The 22,500-nt window shown below is 44.9% G+C and overlaps 1 protein-coding gene across 5 annotated transcripts in view; it reads left to right on the top strand.

The window, feature by feature from the left end:
* Positions 1 to 3,692: 3,692 nt before the first annotated feature.
* Positions 3,693 to 22,500, top strand: part of WDPCP (WD repeat containing planar cell polarity effector) — a 373,120-nt gene continuing 354,312 nt past the window's right edge. For 4 of the 5 annotated variants that reach the window (XM_088477498.1, XM_088477496.1, XM_088477499.1 and 1 more), the window contains exon 1: positions 3,693 to 3,822. The gene's annotated coding sequence lies outside the window, so the exon portion shown is untranslated. The remainder of the gene's footprint in view (positions 3,823 to 22,500) is intronic. The other variant, XM_088477497.1, reaches the window with a different exon arrangement.

Raw genomic sequence — 22,500 nt, 5'->3', positions numbered from 1 at the left:
TGATAAATCGAGGAAACATCGAGGAGGCCCGGACCGGAGGAGAAGACCATCGCCATTGTGGTTGAGTAATCCGCACCCCAAGCTGTGCGAGCAGTTTGAACGGAAAGAGAATCAGCCAGTGACGTATGACTTGGTACGAACACATTTGACATTCGCATGAGCTAATTTATGTACGCCCCAAAAACGCCTCGCCACGCCTGCGTTTTCCCATCTCCACCCCCGTCAACGCCCAAAAACGGCCTGTTCTGTCAATCACATTTCACATGTCACTTCCTGTTATCAATTTGCCGAACGAGTCAAAAAAAGATCGCAATCTGCCGTACGCACATGCGCAGTGTTACACCGGCGCATGCGCGGTTTCACAACATCGGAACGCAACGAGCGTACTGCTGCTAACGAACGGCTCTGAATGAGGGCCTTTGGGTGCTCCTAAGTAAAAGGGACTGTAGCCTTGTGGCAAGTGGCATGGGCCTTGCATAACAGGCTGTGTTCGTGAGTCACGCCCCACAATTTTTGGCATGCTGGGGGCATATCCAGTGCTCCAGGAACTGCAGGGCATGTCCCCAGACCCTCTCTCCAGTGAATAGACACAAAGTGCATGGGCATGGCATCTATTTACAGCTTGCTGTGCTAAGCACAGCAGCTAGTGAGATGGGGCCTTCCAATCCCCTACCTAGGGGGGTGCTCGATCCTGCAGGCTGCTCTGCTTGCTATGACAGGTGCCAGTGGGCTGCTTGTCATGCAAGTGCGTCACAACTTGCAGGGCCGAATCTAGACCAAATAGAGCCCAAGGAGAAAAGTCCCATTGGTGTCCACCTTAACAATAAAAATCTATGGGGCAGGATGCACTTTTGCGATATCCTTGGCTTGAGGGACTTCCGGGTTTAACACACAGAAGTCCCTCTGGCTTCCTTCAGCAGCGCAGAAGGATGCACGCCACGGGGGAGCTGGGGGGATCCGATTGGATCCCTCTCAGAGAGCGTCCTGATAAGAAGCCCATGGTGTTACACACCGGCACGAGGTGCTTAGTACATTTTAGAAATGCGGGAAAACCACAGCGTCTTCCGCTGGTATCCGATGTTCATGTAGAATATCACATGGTCCGGAAGATGCCTATATTTGTGTAGAAATATATCATCATACAACAGAGGTTCAACCAGGCTCATGCTTCCTGTGTCACCTCCTTCACCCTGGGTCTCTCCAGCCACATCCCTCTCTGCGTCTCGCCAGCACCACCCCCTGCATCTCTGCAACACCATCATCCCTGTGACTCTCAAATGTCTCTCCACTGGGTCTCTCGAGCCTCACCTCCCTGTGTCACTCCATTACCATTATCCTGCCCTGTGTCCCTCCAAGTCCACCACCCTGCCCTGTGTCTCTCAACATCCACCACCCTGCCTTGTGTCCCTCAAAATCCACCATCCTGCCCTGTCTCCCTCTTGCGCCACCATTAAAAATGAAAATATCCACCACAAAACGGATCTTTAATATTGTAGTAGTTGTGCGATTATTATTACATAGGACCCTTAAAGTCTCTACACACTAGACAATTTTATTAACGATTTGTCCAATTTCGATGCATCAGAACGACAGATCGTTAAATTCTTCCAGTGTGTATACACTACATCATGTAGTGCGTGCTCCCGTGGGGTCATCAGCCGCATTGTCTGATCTTTTGTACATGTAGTAAGATCAGGCGAAGCGGCTAAAGATCCTATGCAGCACTATGTGGCAGGGGCCGGCATATCGGTCTGACCTGGTTTTTTGGACATGGCTCCAACCCAGGTAAACCCCGTTTACACTGCACCTTCGATCTGGGTTATTCCTGGGTTAACCCCTTTCACACTGAGCTCAGGTCTACCCTGCTAAACTTGTGAGGTCCAAAAAAGTGGGAGGTGACTGCTCCACAGTCACCAATCATTCGATAGACGGCATATGCGATATAGGGGTAGATGAATTATAATGGCATGGATCGTGCCGCTATAGCTCTTCCTGCTTCACCTCTTTACCGAGGCCAAGCAGGAAGCAGTACAGAAGAGATGTATTAACATCTCGTCTGCCAGAGTGAGGGAGTGAAAACTCCCCCATCCGGCGATCCCTGCCAGACCTCACAGCTCATCAGCACCTCCTGGCCGCCTAGGGTGGGCATGCGCGAGATCTAAGATCTCCTGAGCACAACCCCGGGCCCTGCAGCTGCCGCAGCCAGGGACAGTGCTGCCATTGCTGTGGTGGTGCAATGGCAGCTGACTAAGGCCCTCATTCAGAGCCGCTCGCTATTTGCGTCCGTTCGTTCTAAAACAAGGGATGGCTATTCAAATGAACCGTTCGCTAATTGCGGTCTGTTCACGCCTCTAAGTCTGAACGAGCGAGCAAAACTTGCGGTTGTAATTTTGAAAAATACGCCCCCTTGCCGCTTGCACCATACGTCATCTCCGCTATTTATTAGATTAATCGAGTACATCGAACAGCGTATGAACTGCTCGCTATTCTTGTGGCTGGTTTTTTCAACCGCTATTTTGCGAGCAGTTCTGAGTAAAAAAAAAACAAGTGACGTGGTCAATGACGCTGCTGTATTAATTATGCACTCCCTTAAAACGCCCGTTTTGACCTTTAAGCACGCCTGCGTTCGAATTCCACACCCCCGTTTTCAAGCACCTTCCCCTGTTACCACCCACATACACCTCCTTCTGTCACTCAAAATAGCAGGCATTCGCTATATAGCGAACAAATGATTTTCGGCCGCACTGACTGGTTCGCGCATGCGTATTAAAATCCGTACGCATGCGCAGATGTGCGAACATCGGTCAGAACGAACGAGCGGCCGATTACGAGCGGCTCTGAATCAGGGCCTAAATCTATAGATGCAGCTGTTGGATGGGGCGCATAGCACCACTGTCATTTAACACCCAACCCCACATTAATACCTGGGGGAAAAGTAGCATCAGCGCACATAACTAAACCCCATAACGCCCATTCATACATCTCTCCCACAGTGTTTGTTAAATATTGAAAGGAGGACATAACTCTTTAGCGAGTGCTATAGAGGTTATGTCTCGTTTAGAAATAGGGCCCAGTGTTTCCACTTACTGGGATTTTTTTGTGACAAGTTTATGGGAAATTTGATCCCAGTCAGGAAATATACTTACTGATGAAACAGGCGGTTTTGTTTACTTTTTATTATTGTTCAATAATTATAATAATAATGGTCAATTCATTTGCAAACTCACTCCTGATTCTATTGACTCCTAAATGTATATTTGACAGGGAGTCAGGGACATTGGAGATTTTGACCAGGAAAAGTAGTTTGAGAACACGAAATAGGGAATTTGAAAAGTGGAAACACTGGGTGGGATGGACATTTGCTCTTCCATTATAACAGTAGTGAAAATGGAATTAAAACATTTATGTGAACAAAAGAAAATGCATTTCTTCTCTGCGTAACTGATGGCACTGATTGTATATGACAAATAAGCACAGCATTTGCATACCACACGCTAGCGGCATACTGTGTGTGTAGTGTGTCATGTTGGGGAAGATAAACTAGAGAGATGGATCTATATGAATTAATTTTGGAATGAACCATTGTATGAAGAAAAGGCAATGCCGAGTTCTGACTCCCCCCTGTGACATCGTTTGGTAAAGTCTGCAGAATTCAGATTGAAGCGTTGCTAGGAGACGGCGTGCGGCCTCAACTTGCCTGACCCAGAGAGACCGCCACCGAGTGAAGGGGGCGCGGCCTGAGCCTGCCGAGATTCAACGTATAAGGTGACTGCCCGCAGCACCGGAGGCCGCAACGGGGAGCCTGTGGCCATTACAGGGGAGGTAGGATCCCTGGGCCGTCCGCCAGCCATTATACTTTAACTAACATCAGCGCGCACTGATTGGCTATTAATAATTAGAGCTGAGCAATGGCTGGGGGGCATTACAGTGATGTGAGTGGGCAGTAAAAGTATATGGAGGTGCTGACAGCAGCTTCAACTTGTCAGAGGTGGGCAGGTGACACACCTGAGTCACGTCTGTTGTAGAATGGTGAGTCTGGGACTTGTAGTTCTACAGAAGAGGGAGAGTCACATGGTGCCTGTCATTAGTGGATTCCTGTTCTGGAAGTTCTCAGGTGACATAAACTGGTGAAACACATGAGACCTGATAGCCTTTTGGGCATTTCTGTAATGTGATCGCGATCCCTACTTCTAATCATATCTGCCACTTGTGGCAAATCAAGAAAACTATTATTATTATTATTAGGCTAATAAAATACAAAGGATGAAACACTTGAACTTTATATTAGTTTGCCAACTTTCTATGTGATGATTTGTGTGGTGCTTGGTAAGAGAACTATACTAATATTGTATTCAGTAGTTTTAATGGGATGTACTGTAGCTTCAACATTTTTATTTTAAAGGTGCCCACACACATACCGATGTGTGCGATTTCCCCTGAACTCTCCCCCCGGCAGCTCCTACACACGATTTGGAGTAAAAAGCATTAAGATCTATCGTGCATCTTAACTTTTTTTTTTCCCGGGGCATTTTGTCCCAGATTGTCAGATCTGCCCTACTGCACGGCAGATCTGACGATGCGATGTGCGACCAGCGGGGACGTGATTGTCAGTTAGGACTCACGATTTCTTCACGATTTGGCCATATTTTACACGATCTGTCGTCACGATTCGTCGGAATCGGCCTGATCGTGTAAAATATTGCTATGTGTGTGGGCACCTTAAGGGTTTTTCCACAGAACCCCCAGGCATAGTACTTTTTACTCAGGCCATGGCAATATGGTATAAAAGTGGAGGCTGTGCCCCACGCATTTCAAAGTTGTATCTGATGTTCAGCATGCTCTTAACCTGGGTACACACTATAAGATCTGTCGTCCAATATATCGTTCTGACACGGATTGGGCCAATATATTGTACACATCGTATAGTGTGTATGCTCAACCCGTCATTAGGGATGGACATGGGAAGCCCACCATCAAATGATGGCTGGGCTTCCACCATTGAAACTTCAATGGCAAAAACTAATTAAGTGGCAGGGGGCAGAGCCCCGCGGCTCTCCTGTTCACGTCACTGCTCCCCCTCTGCAGAAAATAGATGCCATGCGCATGGGCACGGCGTCTATTCTCCTGCGGCACACCAGCTGCTTTGCTATGCAGAGTAGCGGTGTGTGCTTTACCCCAGTATCCAGCCAGGTATGCAGTCGGGAAGCCGACGGACGTAATCCCGACGGCCGGCTTCCCGACTGCTTTATCCCAGCGAGGGTTAAATGACAGGCGTCTAAATCTAGATACCAGTCATTTTACAGATGCCAGGAGACCGCCCGGCATCCCGATCGGAGTGATGCCGAGCGCGGACAGCCGCGGGGGGAGGGTTAGGTTTAGGGCTCCCGGGGAGGACTTAGGGTTAGGCACCCCCGGGGGGGACTTAGGGTTAGGCACCACCCGGGGGACTTAGGTTTAGGCGGCGGGGAAGGGGGCGTTAGGTTTAGGCACTTAGAGGGGGATTAGGGTTAGGCACTGGGGGGTTAGGGTTAGGCATCCCTAAGGAGGGTTAGGGGGGGGGATTAAGTTAGTAAATACTTACCTGGGGAAGATCGGGATTTTCATCCATGTCGGACAGCTGCTGTCGGGATTCTAACCGCTGGACTTGCATACCGATTCCTCCAGGCATCATATTGGGCTTCGGAAAGCTGCATCCGATGGCTGGCAACCATCAAATTCGATGGAAAAAATACTTCCATTGAATCGGAAGCATCGATGGTTGCTAGCCATCGGTTTCCAATGTCCATCCCTACCCGTCATTCATCGTATCTTCCCATCTTCTGTGCTGCGCGTCAAATGGGATGATGCAATGAACGATGTGGTGCACATCTTGTGTGTATGCAGGACCACACAATCTGTTGGACAATTGTACCTCTGAAGTTTGGCACTGTTCTTCTTGATGATTGTATAGTGGAATTGATTCAGACCCGTTTGCTGTGATGCGAACGCTCGTAGCTGGCCGACAGTCGCTATCTGAGCATGCGTGAACCAATGCGAGTGATCGGGATGCGTTCGCTCGCTGCGTATAGATTGCCCAGTAGAGTGAGTGACAGGAGAGGCCGTTTGTGGGTGGTGTCAGGGGCTGACCACTGGAAATGGGGGAGTGGAGGTGCGAACGCAGGCGTGCCTGGATGTCTCAATGCAGTTTCAGAGGCGTGCATAATTAAAAGGCAGCGTCATAGTACACGTGACTTTGTGGGATTTCACTCTGAAGTGATCGCAGTGCTTGCGGCAGGGTATTTTAGGCAACCTTAAGCGTTGCGATCGCATCAGATGGTGCTCGATGTACCAATGTTTTCACTTCCAGGAGATGATGTGCGCAAGTGGACGTCTTAAGAATGGCTAGTATGCGTCTGCATACACTATGTGATCGCACGCCAAGGCATAGTGGGTGTGCTAATGCCTTGCCGTTCGATCGCCTGACTTGCTGGGCGTGCGCTGGATTTGCATACTTGCTGGGTGCGAGCAAACGCATTTAGCGAGCGGGTCTGAATGAGCTTCTACGTGTACTGGAGCAACAATTAAATGGCTACAATCACTGGACACAATATATTGTGCCGTCATTCGGAAGATTGCATTGTATCGTGTGTCCTCGGATTTAGTGAAATTGGGACGCCCATTGCATTGTTTGATACATTGTACAGTGTGTACCCAGCTTTAATGTGGCCTCAACTGTAGAATATCAAGCATTGCATGTCACATACTCTGCATTTAGTGGTTGCTGTAGCAGGGAGTGTCCAGAAGCCAAGCATAACATTTTCTGATCACTCTGTAATGACATTTCTGGAAGTATAAAAGTTTGCACACTCTGGTTTGGAAGGGAAGTAAGGGGGGATTGGTCAAACCAAGAGTGTTTGCTAAATATGAATTTGTGGCAAAATGGTGTTTAATTTTGCACTTGTGGAAAATTGTTTTTTTAAATTTTGTGAGATGGGATTATTTTGATTAGCTGGCAGAAAGAAGTTGGGCATATTTAGGAGTGGCTTTCATTCTTTGCTATGCGCACAGCCTTTTCCTTGCAGTTAAGAGACTTAAATACTTTGGTCATAAGTCAGACACTCAACTTCCTTCCTATACTAAGTACGATGGATTTTGTACCTCCTCATTGCACTTTTACTGGACAGTGTATTTTAAGGTGCACTTTGACCAGTGTAAAAGAAGGTTCTGAATTCTTTTATTCACATAAGGAACCAGAAATCTGGCCCATAAAAGTCAGTTCAGTAGTTTTTGTACCAACATGGAATAGGCACAGTGTGTGTGTGTATGTGTGTGTATATGTATGTATATATTGGAAGAGTATAATGCCACTTGTGAATGTTATTTAGCCCACAGTAAAAGCAGGTACGGAGCAGTATAGGACTCTCCCCTATCTTCAGGGGCATCAGCTAACCCCAAAATAAAATTAAAATGGCAATGGTAAGTTGCTTATTTTGAAATATGGGAACAAAGGATCAGCGGCCACTGTTGTCCCACCATAAAATTAATATCATAAGAATTGGTGTCTTAAAAAAGATCCATAAAAATGTGTTAAAATTAATTTATTAAGAATAGAATTAGTAGTTATAATAGCACACATAAAAACAGATAGTACAGGTAAAAGGAAGCCTTATCTTATATTAGGAGCAAGAAGTCAGTTATGGATGTACCAACGCGTTTCGTCATTCAGACTTCATCAAGGGGTCAATAACAACGTTGAGAAACAGAACATAGAAGTAATAGTGATAAAAGTCACAATAAAAATTCAGAGGCTGGTCCAGTCTTTTTAACAAGAAAAACATTGGGATTTTAAGAGGAAGGTGAGAAGGTTTAACAATAACCATTACTCAGTAAGGGCAGCACTGTAGTGATATTGAAAGATGCTAGAAAGACGGAGGCAACGTCTACAAATTATACCAAGACATCAGTTTATCAGTTTGACTGCATGTCTGGTATATTCAGTCACATGAGATGGCAAATTGACAAATAGAGGAGCCAGATATCAAAGCATTATAATTTTCTGACTAATCAGGAATTCATCAGTCATTTACTGTATATAATTTGGGTTATTCACCTCTCAAGCCTAGGTGGCTCCACTATAGATTAGTGATCACTATCAGCAAGTCTGTTTTGAATGTACCCTATTTCTAGAGTAGTTTTTTCCCCATAAGTTGTGAATATACTGTGTAAACATAGCATGCTTTGTAATTTGTATTGGTTGTAATGATGTGATTCTTGTGCACAGTGTAATACGTTATACTGAAGCCTTAATCTGCAGGAGGCCATGAATAGGCCGCAGAATGATTTATACCCAAGCACAAAACAATCAAGTTTTCATCTATGGTTTAAAATGTACATATCCCAATATATATGCATCACTATATGAGGTCTAAACGCTCTTTAAAATAAATAACAGGCAATTATACAGATTCTTTATCTTAATGTGTCCCACAGTGAATATTAAAATACTGTATTGTCCTTAAATGCTTTTCAGCAAGTTTCATATAGTAGCAATCGTTTCCTAAAGCATTGGGACATACAGTATCCCATTCCAATGTCATGTATTTACTTTTCCATTATTGAGATGGTCCCATTTTGATTACGCAACACAGTGGTTCTTAACCTTTTTGCCGGCTGGCACCCTTTTGGTTACATATCAGGAAACATCAATGTATTGCAAAATGTTTATTAAAATTCAACTTAAAATGTAAACACAGGAGCTATTCTCCATGGCTATTTTTCTGTTCTTAATAATAATATCCGTTATATATATTATAAATCTAGCCACATGATTGACATCATGCGCATTTGGACAGTTTGTGGCCTTTTGTTATTACATGTAGAAGTGATGACAATCCAATGTCACAATAGGCTGGTGGTGCTAAATGTTATTGGTATCTGCAATGCTGCCTGTGCCACTTGCCAGAGACATATCGCGCCAATGTTTATGGACATCGCTTTAACTAATTATTTATAAGATCTATGAATCTCGGGCTTTGCGCTATCATCAAGAGCTTTGATGTTAAACAAGCCTGGTTTAGCGTTCATTTTTATTGCTGTTTTAAAACGGTCAGCCAAAGTCGGCAATGAAATGTGTCCTCCCGTGGCTTTAGGCGTCCAAATGGAGAAACAATTAAATTGTTCAATTGCATAGGCACCCAGCGCATAGACGTCCAGCGCATAGACGCCCAGTGTGGGGCATCCAGTGCAATTTAATCGTCCTAACATATGATAACAGGTCAGCAATGGTGTAGGGTGTAGCAGTCATACCTTAATGAAGGAAGACGTAACTGATGGCCTGATTCAGAGACGGACGCTATTTGCGCTCGCTCGTTCAGAAAAAGGGGCCGGCTATTTAAATTGAGCGCTCGCTCTTTGCGCTCTGTTGACGCCTCTATGTCTGAGCGAGCGAACGAAACATGCGCTCGCTATTTTGTAAAGACGCCCCCTGGCCGCTCGCATCATGCGTCATCTCCGCTTTTAGATTAATCGAGTACATCGAAAGGCGTCTGAACTGCTCGCAGTGCTTGTGGTTGTATTTTCCTACCGCAATCATGCGAACAGTTCAGGCTAAGAGACAACCAAGTGACGTGGCCGATGACGCTGCTTTGTTAATTATGCACACCCTTAAAACGCCCGTTTTGACCGTTTTTGGCACGCCTGCGTTCGGATCTCCACTCCCCGTTTTCAAGCCCCTTGCCCTGTTAACACCCACAAACGCCTCATCCGGTAACTCAAATTAGCAGGCACTCGCTGTTTTGCGAACACACGATTTCTCGACCGCACTGACTGGTTGGCGCATGCGTATTACAACCCATACGCATGCGCAGATGTGCGAACATCGCTCGGAGCGAACGAGTGGCCGCTTACGAGTGGCTCTGAATCAGGCCCTGAGTTTTTACAAATGACAGTTCAGCAGTTCAGCATGTGCTACTTATTACCATTCTCAGTCTACAATCTAACACAGGTGTAGGCAACATTTTTCCCTTTTGGTGTAAGATGTTTAACTTTACAAGGCATAACATTTTCTGGAATGCCACAGTCCTTTACAAAAGTATAAGATGGGTACTAAATATGTTTGTGGTTTCCCAGTCCTTCCTATTTCGAAGCTGGTTTGCTCAGGTTTGATTGATAATTTGAAGGCTGGAGACAAAGACAAGTGTCACAATGTTGTACTGTTATTAGACAGGACTAATGCTGGGAGACACACTATGCAATCTATTGTCGGTTATATCGTTCCGACACAGATTGGGAGGATTTATCTTATATTTATCGAATAGTGTGCTGTGTCCTCCCCAGAAAATTTTTCCAGCAGGGTGGTAGCAAGAAGTATCCGGGTGGGGGCCTTCGCAATAATAAAATGTTTTAAGTCCTGACCTTTATAATGATTTAAACTTGGGGCACTTTCCCTGGCTCCAATATGGTGCATACCCATACAGTGTTCTCCCCAGGCTGTTTTCTGCGGGCACATCGCCCGGCAGAAACAGCCCACCGCCCGGCACTTCCCCATGCCGCATTCCCAGTCACCCACCGCTTCCTGGTGTGGAACGCTGGCCTCTGAAGCGACTGGAGGCTAAAGAAGCCTCCGATCGCTTCAGAGGCAAGCGTTCCCAGTGATGCACTGTGCGGGTGACGTCATGACGTCACCCGCGAAGTGAAGAGCTTACCCTGCGCACTTGCTAGATCCAGTCACAGCGAGGCAGCGGGAGTGGGAGCGCCGCCGCCAAGCATGTTCAGGTAAGTTCTGGGCTGGGACCAGTCTGGGCTCACTGCGTATGGGGCCAGTCTGGGGGCACTCCATATGGGGCCAGTCTGGGGGCACTGCATAAGGAGCCAGTCTGGGGGCACTGCATAAGGGGCCAGTCTGGGGGCACTGCATAAGGGACCAGTTTGGGGGCACTGCATAAGGGGCCAGTCTAGGGGCACTGCATAGTTCAAGTTTAAATCATTATAAGGTCAGGGTTTAAAACATTGTATTATTGCGAATGCCCCACCCAACTACTCCTTGATACCACCCGGCTGGATAATTTTTCTGGGGAGAACACTGCCATACAACCTACTGCCTGGCACTCCCTCCCGCCCGAATGCATCACGCCACGAAGTCCAGAACCCTTACTGACGTGTCATTATAGCCGGAGGACACAGATACATCCCTGGCTTTCAGTGCATCTGGCATCTAATGGTCCGAGCGCTTCCGGGCAAAGTAAGGGACTAGCGCCCCCTCCCCCCCCCATATTTTAGGAAAAACAAAACAATTGGACCGTTGCTCCCTTTCCCATCACATATAAAAATCAAGATAGATAGAGATATAGATAGATAATTAGTGTTAACTCTAGCTCCGGCGGCAGGCAGGGCGTCAGAGCTAGAGAGGGCAATGTTATGCGCGTCCGAAAAGGGGCGTGGTCATGAAAAGGGGGCGTGTCTATAAGACTCCTCCCCTTTTCGTCAGACCTGGGGGCATGCCCGGCGCTTACGGACATACCGGGCAGCCCCCAAGCGCTGCAGAAAGGGAGAATAGATGCCGGGTGCATGCGCCCGGCGTCTAGTCTCTGGCGGTGACCGGGTCACCGCGTGTTTCTCCACCCGCGGGACACTGCATCCCGCGGGTGAGAACGGCACCCGCAGGCTGTGAGGGCAGGGCGCTTTCTGTCCTCCTCCTGCAGGGCAGGGTGCTTTTTGCCCTCCAGAAGGAGGGCAGGGCGCCGCGCCCCGCTAAAACAGCCTAGCGGGAACGCTAGATAATGAAAAGAGGCTGGTACCTGCTCCCTAGTTGAATAACAGCATTACCGGGTGCCTTCTATGGGAGACAATGTATGCAGCAGACGCAGAGCAGCAGCACTCACAGGACTTCCAACACAGAAAGGTTATATACACATAAAGCTATATCAACTTTTCAGTTTAATTATAGTCTGCCAATCATTTTGCTCTGCGGCCGCACTAATGACCCAGGGTCTTTCTCCCTTCAGCAGTAGCACACCACTTCGGATCACATGAGTAACGAAGATCCGATCTCAGACACACTGCTGGCCAGGGTGTACTTGCCACCCCCCCCCCCCCTCCTAAATCTGGCTATACCTGCCCTCCTTTATTATGAGACACTGCTGCGGCCGCTGTGTCAGAGTCCAGACTCCAGAGCTCCGCACAGACTCCGCTTGGATAGACTGCAAAGACTCCATCTCACGAAGGGGGCGGTCCCACTGGGGATAACTGGCTGGCAGCTTGGCGTCACAACCGGCATCTGTGTCCGTGTCAGCAAGGACACGTTGAGGGTGACCGGGCGACAGGGAACGGTGCACTTCAGGGCTGGAGGGAGTGCCGGGTGGTGGGCTGTCTCTGCTGGGCGATGCACCCATACAAAACAGCCTGGGGAGAACACTGGTGTGTATGCCCAATCTGTCGTTCCCAGACGTCATTCATTGAATCGTCCCATCTGATGGGACGATTCCACGGCTGATGTGTTACATGCAGCTTGTAATGATACATTCCGCAATCAAACACCAGATCATGTTGTGTGTATGGTGACCCGATGTATCGTTACATCACATCGACGCATCACACCGTTGTAAGAGGTGTACCCAGCTTAACTCTGGCAGGGTCACTGACCAGAGGCCCAGGCCTTGCTAGCTACGCAAGCCACTCTTGAGTTTCTCTGTTTTGGAGAAGGTCTAGCACGACGAAAAGGTTTCTCCTGGGTGAAGGATATGGAACAGTAAGGGAGGAGCAGCATGAGTACTACGAGAAGGACTGATTGACACGCAGAATATCTTTGAGTTCAAACTTGTGGCATTAATGTCAAGGGTTGCCTATGGCTGGTCTAGTAGCCCAAGCATTTCCTTTTTTTGGGGCCATAAGGAGTAGTCTCCATGATCACTGGGCTCCCTCCGTTAGTACAGTGTCCATAGAGTGTTGAGTGGAAGGGTGTTTTATGTAATCTTGTGTGTTTAAAGAATGCTAATACTAGTGGGGGCATGTTGCCTAATACTGCTGTCTCTTAAATTTAAGTTCACTACCAGGTATTATGTGACATTAGTGGAATTGTTATGGCATTAGAATTCAGCCTGGAAAGGAGTGAAATGAGCTTTAATGAAGTAGTGTGTCTAGTCTGAATGTTTTGAAAGGTCATTTTGCGTAATGTGATGCATTTTTTTATCATCAGATGTACTTTTAGTTGTGGGTTTTTACCAGCTTTGTTATAATGCCATATACATAAACCTGTGGTCAATAAATAAAGTAAATAAAAATGTATAGAAACATTACATTGTACAATTAAACCCAAGAGGGGGAATGTAACAGGGTCTGAGTTTGCAAATGTGCTGATTTTTTTGGCAATTTTGCAGTGGGATTTAAGATTAATTTTTTGTTTTAATTGGCAAACCCATGTTGGTTTTGTCTGTAAAAAATTCAATAAAATATAAAAATGACACTTTAAAGCCCGTAACAAGATTGCTTAAAGACCATTGCTTTAGCAAACTCGGTCCCTGTTACATTACCCCCAAAGGCCCACACAGTAAGGATAAAGGCTAATATAATATTAACATTTCAGACCAAATGGAACAATTTAATTCACAATAATGAATAATAAAAATAGCCATAGCTCCTGATAGAGGGGAAATAAATAACTAAATTATATATATACTGTGTATATAAAAATGAATATATATATAAATTATTATGGTTTCAAAAACAAATAGTTCTTAATAATATAAATGCATTTACTGTTTATAAAAAGAAAACATGGATTGATTTATCAGCTTTTAAATGCAAATAAATAAATAATGTCAGCAAGGAAGTGACATTAATTAAGTTTGATTAACTTCATTATTTGTTGGAGATGTACGTTTCTTATTGTGATGTTTTTTTGTTTTTTTTTAAATCTTTTTAATAAAATGTTGCGTGTAGACACCTTGATGCACATTCATCTTATTTCAGTTATCTTTAATTACTTTTCAGTTGACGTTATATTGATTAGTTTAAGAGTTTATAAATGTATATTTTTCTTGTATCTGCAATGCAGGAAAGTTGTATTTGATATTATTATGACTTGGCTTATTTTGGTATCTTATTTTGTTGGCTTGTTGATAGATGTCCATGTAAAAGAATTGTTGGCTTGACTAGCTTCTAAATCCTACATTCCTTATCTACCCCCAATTTTAAACCTATGTCTATACTATATTTGAATTTAAGTCAGATCTAAGCAAAGTGATAGATTCATAAATGTTGTATAGAGTAATTACAGCCTCATTACATGGGCTGTACAATAGCAGCTGAGATAGTGTTGCACTCCTCTGAATGGAATGAATGCCGGGTTCCGCACAGCACCTCAGACTTCCGTAACACTATCTCTGCTTCTTGCCTGCCTCTCGCTGACAGAGCTGCAGAGCAAGTTTTGAGATAAGAGAACATTCACTAACTGGTAAGTGAATTTTGTTTATTTTAATTATATTATGCAAACTGACAACAAGTAATGTTAACATGTCATTAGTTTACCAAATATCTCCTTGTATATGCATTGCAAATAGACAATCTATATGTTGTGTTACTACAGATGAAGTCGCTGCACTAAAGTTGTGTTCCATATTAATGTCAGACATGATCATGAATTCTGTAATTCATATGTTTGCCAGTGCAGATGAAGCAACTGCTTTAAAGTTATTGTCTGTTCCATATTGTCAAACATATTATCACATATTCACTATTACACATTTGTTTACACAACAGTGAAAATTCTTATATCAAGTATTCAGTATTAAGAGTCAAGCTTTATATGTTTGACTTTGTTTTGAATGAAGTTGATATGGCAATTATTTTATGGCAATTCTATAAACCATATAGAAATAAAAGATGGTCAGATTGATACACTCCTATCTTATTACGTTCAAACTTAATGTAACTGTTCTACACAAAATAAACACTTTTAAACAAGTGATCTCAATCTTTTTGTCTAATTTAGCAATGGCATTTTCAAGTTAGTGTGCAGTATATGCAATATTTTTTAATCCATACAAGTCCATTTGTCCTATGCTGAAAATATATTTCAGTGCATAGTTGTTTGACTATTATGTATAAATATTTCTTAGTGGTTTTAGGCTTCTTGAAATAACATAACCACACCCACACAAATTATCGCCTTGTTTTGTTGTTTTTGCTGAGCAATAACAATCATTTCTCTTGCTTAAAAGTTTTATTTTCAATGGACACTTGTAATACAGAAAGTACTATAAACATGACTATAAATAATTTCTAATTAAAAAGAAAACAGTGATACAAGCTTTGTTAAACTATCACTAGTCAAATACGGAGGCTGCCTCGCTGCCAAACAGGCTTAAAAGGCTTTTCACTCTCATGTCAATAATCTCCCAGATTTCAGTTTACGGCCCCTTCTCTCCATTAGGTTATCTCGTTACTTGTTTGATCTGTTATTCCTTTTTAGATGACATGTACATTTCTTTCCTCATCCCAATTTTACTTTTACCGTGCTATTTTCTCCTCATCTCCCCCCCTTCCCCCTTGAATACCATGTTTCAGATGTTTCTTTTTGTATTTATTTATAATTTGTCTTTAAAATTAACCTGCTCATTTTACATTTTCCTCGATTCAATGCTATATTGCAAATTAAATATATATCATGTTGCAAAAAGTAATTTGCTTTTTAAATATTAGTAATCTATCACCATTAGACTGTTTACTGTTTTGTTTTTATTTTTTTGGAGGGGACATTTTAGGAAGGATTACAATATAAATCTAGACAAAAAAAACTGTTTTATACACCTTTCACACCCAAAATTGATTAGGCTTTTCCCATCCAATCCTGATACTTTATTCTGGTGGAAGCATCTGATCACAACACTCAGCATTTTTAGCAATTTTGTTGGGTCATCCTTGTGGATGTCTTATTGTATTATATTCTTATGTTATTTATTTGGTGTTTGTAGTATGATAGGATGTATATGACGGCTTACTTTTACCAATGCTAGAGTTTTAGAATCGATTTTAGATTTCTATCTTTATATTACTGGGCCACCATGTCCACAGTGCCATACAGTACAAGAAAATAGAGCACATACTGTAGAAAACAGGGGTAGACTTTAAATAAGTGCAGATGTGATAGCAAAGGTTTGGTAGGATCCTGTTTGGTGGAGAAATTATAATTTGTTAAAGGAGAGATGGCAGCAGAAGTGAGTGTCTCTGAGTGCGTATTGGAAAAATGAAAGCTGTACACAGTGTAGTATCAGGTGAGAGAAGGGTGGGCTTTAGAAAGGAGGTGGATTTTCAGAGTGTGTTTGAAGTTTTGAAACCTGGGACAGGCTGATCAGGCGTGTCTGCCACTGGTAATCAATTATTCAAACATACGAATGTGGGTAGTGAGTGACACTTGAAGAAGGGAGTTAAAGATGGTTATTGGGGGTGAGGTGCAGGTCAAATCTAAGAGGACATGAAGGTGAGACTTTTGAGATGTATGTGTGGGAGTTTTTGAGGGCTTTGTAATTGAGCAGGAGTAATCTAAATTAGATCCTGGAATATAGGGTTAGCCAGTGTAGGGATTTGCAAGGTGGTGCAACAAATGTGGAGCAGCGGCATTGACTTGACGTTTTAGTAGCATTTCGGGTAAGAACGTGCTGTACTTTAGCAATATTTTGAAGGTGGAGGGAACAAGGGGTTCAGCACAGTGTCCCTACATTTTAACCTTAAAATAAAGATTTTCCTTTCCATCTCTCACCCTCATGGAGGTGCGAATGGAAAGATGTGAATTCAGTCTGACTGATTCAGTGCGAGTTGCTAATTGGATTGCAAAATTAATTTGCTATGCTAATTCAAAGAGAAAATAGCATCTCGCAATTCGCACCTAATTGGATTGACCCCTTTATCTTACCTGGTCTACATTATTAAGGGGAATATTTTTAACTACCGTAGGTTAATTCACTTCTTGGAATCCTTTAAAATTACATTATTGTTTGTCTGGTCATCGGAAATTTTAAAAATCTGTTTTATAATCTGTCACATCCTATATTTTTCTTTTGTATGTAACCTTATATATTTCATCATTGTAGCTATGTGTTGGTTAAATAATTTTTTTTGTTAGGGTTTCAGAGTTAATATTTATCTTTTTATTTTTTGACGTCACATACCGCCTTCTTTTGCTCGCAAAATATAGGCCTTTTATTTTAGGGAAATAACAGTGAAATAAGATGAAAATATTTTTAGAATACACATCCATGGTGGTGGGTCGCTTGTAGCTTCTGCCTGGCGGTGCCTTGCTGGTAGTCTCTGTCTGTTGGTGGGTCGCTCGTAGTCTCTGCCTTTTGGAGTCTGACCAGCCTCACATTGTTGTTCAGAGGTGTGCGGATCTTGTAGGAACCAGTGACTTGTCTGCTCATGTTATGTTAGGGCCGCATGTTACAGGTGTAGAGTTGTTATATGAGGAGAGTAATGGTGTAGTACAGGGCTTGACAATATTTTGTAAAATCTAGGAGCCATCTTAAAAGTTTAGGAGCCAGGCCATCATTCTCTACCAAAATATATGAAAACTTGTATAAACAATCACACGTGCCCCATCGATGCCCCTCAACCTTCCCACATGCCTTCAGACCACCACACATGTGCCTTCAAAGGTCATCAGATTCTGCCACATGCCCATACCTGCCTATAATCTATATTGTGCCACACTCTAGGGCCCAAATCCATACTATGCCACACCCTAGGGCCCAGATCCATATTCTGCCATACTATGCCACACCCTAGGGCATAAATCCATACTATGCCACACTGTAGGCCCCAAATTAATAGTATGCCACACAGTAGGACCAACATACATAGTATGCCCCACAGTATAACTTGGGGAGGGGTGGTGGGAGAGACACACTTAGGGAGTTTTACCTGAGCGCTGAAGGAGCAAGGTGCAGGAGTCTTATTAATTAAATTACAGTGAGGCAGTACTGGCTGCAAGGAAGGGGTTAGAGGCAAGCAGTGCTGGGGTTAGGGAGGGGTAAGGGTAGATAGCAGCTGCGGCAGTACTGGGGGGCAAGGAAGGAGTTAGGGGCAGGCAGTACTAGGGGTAGGGAGTAGGTGAGGGTACATAACAGCTGAGGCAGTACTGGGGGCAAGGAGGGGGTTACAGGCAGGCAGTGCTGGGGGTAGGTAGTAAAGGTAGATAGTAGATGGGGCAGCACTAGGGGTAAGGAAGGGATTAGGGGCAGGCAGTACTGGGCACAGTATTTACCTCCTGCTGAGAGCCATCTCACACAGCTGCAGCCTCAGCTTGTCCTTCCTGCTCCCTCCTGGCCCGGGCAGTGTCCAACTCCCCAGCTTCCTGTGTGCGGAGAGCTGGCTGAAGGAGTCGAGGGTGGAACGCAGGCAGCTGGAGGAGCCCGGCACCAACAACATAATGGGGGCAATAACGCTGCTGCTGCAGCCGGGAGAGCCACAGGGTGGCCGGCAGGGAAGGGGTGCAGAGCCCGAGGAGGAGGCCGCTGAGGCGCTGCTGAAGAGCTGCTGGATTCAAATAACAGAACTGTGCGCTGGCGGGCAGGGAGGGAGACATTGCAGGTGCACGTCAATAGGCTGGGGGGACACTGCATGGGGGTGATTAGCTGCAGCGCGGGCAGTGTGTCCTGTGGGACGGACCCAGTCATTTACTAAAAGTGGGTGTTGCCTCCCTGGATATTCTGGTGTCCAGGCAGCAAAATCTGGTCACCATGGCGACCTGGCCCTTGGGATTTGTCGAGCCCTGGCGTAGTAGGAGGCCACAATGAGACTTTTATATAGTGGAAGGAGATGAGTTTCCCTACAGCACAGTGTAGTAATTTGAGATTACTTTGAAATGATAAGCGAAAATTGTAATGTCAAATACACTGCTGTGTGAATTGTAATTCATACATAAATTTATTTTCTTTATTTTGATATGTTAATTTTCATGTAATATACATATTGTTGGCATGAATGACTCAACTGGTTTCCAGGGCTTGGAGCTACGTGACAGTGTTGTGATTACCGCAGTCAGAAACCACGACCATGTGAGCGTGGCTCTGAGTGCTGTAAAAGTACAGTTCATTAACGTTGTGCATGAAAGTTCTGATTTCTTGGACCTAGTTGTAATATCTCCCAGAAATACTTAGCACGTGAGGGAAACTCTGTAGGTTATTTAGGTGCCACAGGTTGGTGCAGTGTACCTTTGGGACACAAGCTGGTCCAGATTGTGCTATTGAAAGTCACATGCTGTTGCAGAGTGTCAGTGGTGAAAATAGGCTGGATCAGTGTGCCATTGAAGTACACAGGCTGGGCATGTGTCTTCTATTGGGGGCACAGACTGGTGCACTGTGCTGTGGAGTTGCCACATTTCATTCTGGCCGCTATCAGGTATGGAGCAATTTTTCTCCACACTCGTAAAAGGTTATGTGTGGCTTGCCATCTGTTAATAACAAATTAGCTGTCTCCTTACTTTTTACCTTCGCTCCCAACTTTTGTATCAAGTTGTCCAGGCCTAAATATTTTTATTAATTAAAAACGCATCCATGAGTCACACAGCTCATTCAGATAGATACAGCAGTATGAGATTTTTACATTAGTAGAATTTCAGAGGTGGGCATAACTGGGACACTGCCGGCCCCAGCAAATAAGGCAGGTATAGCCCAACTGTGCTTGTTTCAGCATCCAGTACTCTGAGACTTTTAAATTATTATCTTATACTGCATTGATGACAGTCAGGATGTCGGGAAGATTTGCATATTGGTGTACTTGCACCTTTTTACAGTTCTCCTTTGCAGAAATACTTTCAGCGCCATGGGGCCTGTTAATGTAGTCAGTAGATGCATTTACCAAATATGATGGATAATGACTCCATTGTTTTTGCTGGGATTATCATCAGTCAACATATTTTTCGCCTGTTTATATTGGAGTGTGCTGTGCTGTCTTTAATCTTTTTACTTTTCCTTGTGCTTATACATAATATCAAATTAATATTTTATAGAACTTTAGAACATGGATGGAGAAATACCGGTCCCCATAGTGACTATGCATTCTAGCCACCTAAACAGGGACTCTAGTCCTGGCACACAGTGGGATTCTTTACAGTAAATGCCCCTCTACTGTATAATGAGAGAAAAGCACTTGCTCTGTGATGACGCCAGGTGCTTGCTACATACTGATTCCGCATCTGCTATGGTCCTTAGATATAGCAGTATACATAGGTAAGTACAGTAGCATTCTTGGCAAACACTGCGAGATTTGCTTTTTTACGTGAACTCCCTAGCCAGTTTCAAGAGCCCATGTTACATATCTGTCTGACCCGACAACCTAGTAACACTACTGTACCCAATTATAGCTGCTGCTCACACTTGAGCCCCTTTCTCCATTCGGTGTGCACTATGGGTGATTCTGCAGGGAGATCTGTGTGTATTAGATGATAGTGAGGTGAAATTTGGATTTAGCAGCCAGTAATTATTTGGTTATTTTTGTGTGGGAGTGTAATGGATTATAAAATATACAGTAGAGGATCAGTGAAAAGAAGGAACAGAGGGCCTGATTCAGACCCGCTCGCGAGCACTATGCGTTCACAAGCGGGTCGATGGTGGCCCAGTGCACGACGGAGACGGCTCCGTCGTGCGCATGCGCGAGACCCTGATAGCGACGGGCAAACCGTCGCTCCGGGTCTCGTACCAAAGGGGACGTGCTGTCGATGTTGAGTGACAGTTTGCCCCCTTTGGTGGGTGGGCCGGGGGAGTGGCTGCCCAAACGGAGGCGTGACCATGTGAACGCCGCTGTTTGGGGGCGGCCCCACTGACATCACGAGTGATGTCATTGGGAGAGATTTTGGCTCTGTGAGAGCCGAAATCTCTCTGGGGCTTGCGTCAGCGAGACCCTACCACAAGGGTCTCGTCGCAAGCCCGATGGTCGCGATGGTCTTGAGCTGCCAGGAGGCTGTTCTAAAAAACAAGAAGGTCGGCCCTGATTCGGAGCGAGCACTCTGTCAGAGCGTCCGGCTCTGAATCAGTGCCAGAGTACTAGACAAGCCTATGCAGGTGATAGAAAGTTGAGAACTTTTTGGTTAAGCAGGTGGAGTTTTTGGAAGTGGTGCTAATCCAATTTCATTTTGTTGTATGGGTAGGTAAAGTAATGTCTTTTGCTTGTATGTCAAACTCTGAACAGTTCATGTTAATAAGAACATTAATTTAGAGGTTGCTTATTTCATACTGCTTGGTGTGGTCATATTTCTCCTTCATCCACTAGGAAACACTGGAGTCTCAGTACAGTGGGGTATAGCTGTGGGATAACTGGAAGCTGGCACTATAATAAATCTGAATAGTAGCTAGCTCCTCCCCCTCGTTACCCCCCTACAGGTCAGTCATAAATTTTGTGCCAAGGGAGCTGGTCACATACAAAGAGCAGGAGCAGTTTCTTTAAAGGACACGGTGGAGCAGAAGGTATTTCTTCCGCAGGAAAAGGTCACCTCCATCCGACACATGGTGCGATTGATACTGCGTCATCGCAGGGTGTCAGTACACCCGTGTATTCGCCTTCTGGGGAAGATGGTTGTGGCCTTCGAGTCCATCCAATACGGGAGGTTCCATGCGCGTCCATTCCAACTGGACCTCATCTCTGTGGTCAGGGTCCCACCTTTTTCTTCACCAGCGAGTTCAACTGTCACCCAGGACTCGAAAAGGTGGTGGAAGCATGGGCTATGCAGCTTGCTGAGAGCCTTTAAGACTGGTGTTTCAGTAGAGAGGATCTGGTTCCTCTAGCAGAACAGATTACAGAGTCTGCTTCTTTTCTTGGAGAGGCTTCAAAAGATATTTGTAGTCTTTACTCTAGATCCTCGGCTTTGGCTGTCTCAGCCCGCAGAGCCCTGTAGCTGAGACAATAGCAGGTGGATGCGGAATCTAAGGAAGCGCTTCCATTCACAGGGGTAGCTCTATTTGGAACGGAACTGGATAAGTGGATATTTCAAGCCACAGGTGGTAAGTTCACTTATCTCACATCTGCTGCTCCTCCTCCTAGGAAACCCTTTGCTGGACCATCCTTTCGTATCCCAGGGAGATTCAGGGGTCGTGGCAGAGGAGCTCCCGCTATCTCCCATGGTTCCAGAGGCAGGGGTAGAGCCACTGCATCCTCCTCCCAGCAGGATAAGTCTTCAGTTAAGGCTCCGGCATGACACACTCCATTCTCTCCTGGGGGACCCCAGGGTGGGAGCTCGCCTTCGCAATTTCAAAGAAGTTTGGACTAAGTCCTGCCAGGACGCGTGGGTCCAAGACATCATTATTCAGGGGTTGAAGTTGTATTTTCAGATCCAACCTCCTCCTCGTTTTTTCACAACTGGTTTGCCGGCATCAGCGGACAAACTTGTTGTAATACAGGAAGCAATAGAAAAGCTACTGTCTTCTCGAGTAATAGTGCATGTCCCTATCCATCAGCAGGGTCAAGGCTTTTATTCCAGCTTGTTTGTTGTTCCCAAGCCGGATGGCTCTGTGAGACCCATTCTGAACTTGAAACATC

This window comes from Taudactylus pleione, unplaced genomic scaffold (genome assembly GCF_031769625.1).
Source record: "Taudactylus pleione unplaced genomic scaffold, aTauple2 ptg000201l, whole genome shotgun sequence".
In the NCBI taxonomy this organism is placed as follows: Eukaryota; Metazoa; Chordata; class Amphibia; order Anura; family Myobatrachidae; genus Taudactylus; species Taudactylus pleione.
This window is presented reverse-complemented; position numbering and strand designations above follow the sequence as displayed.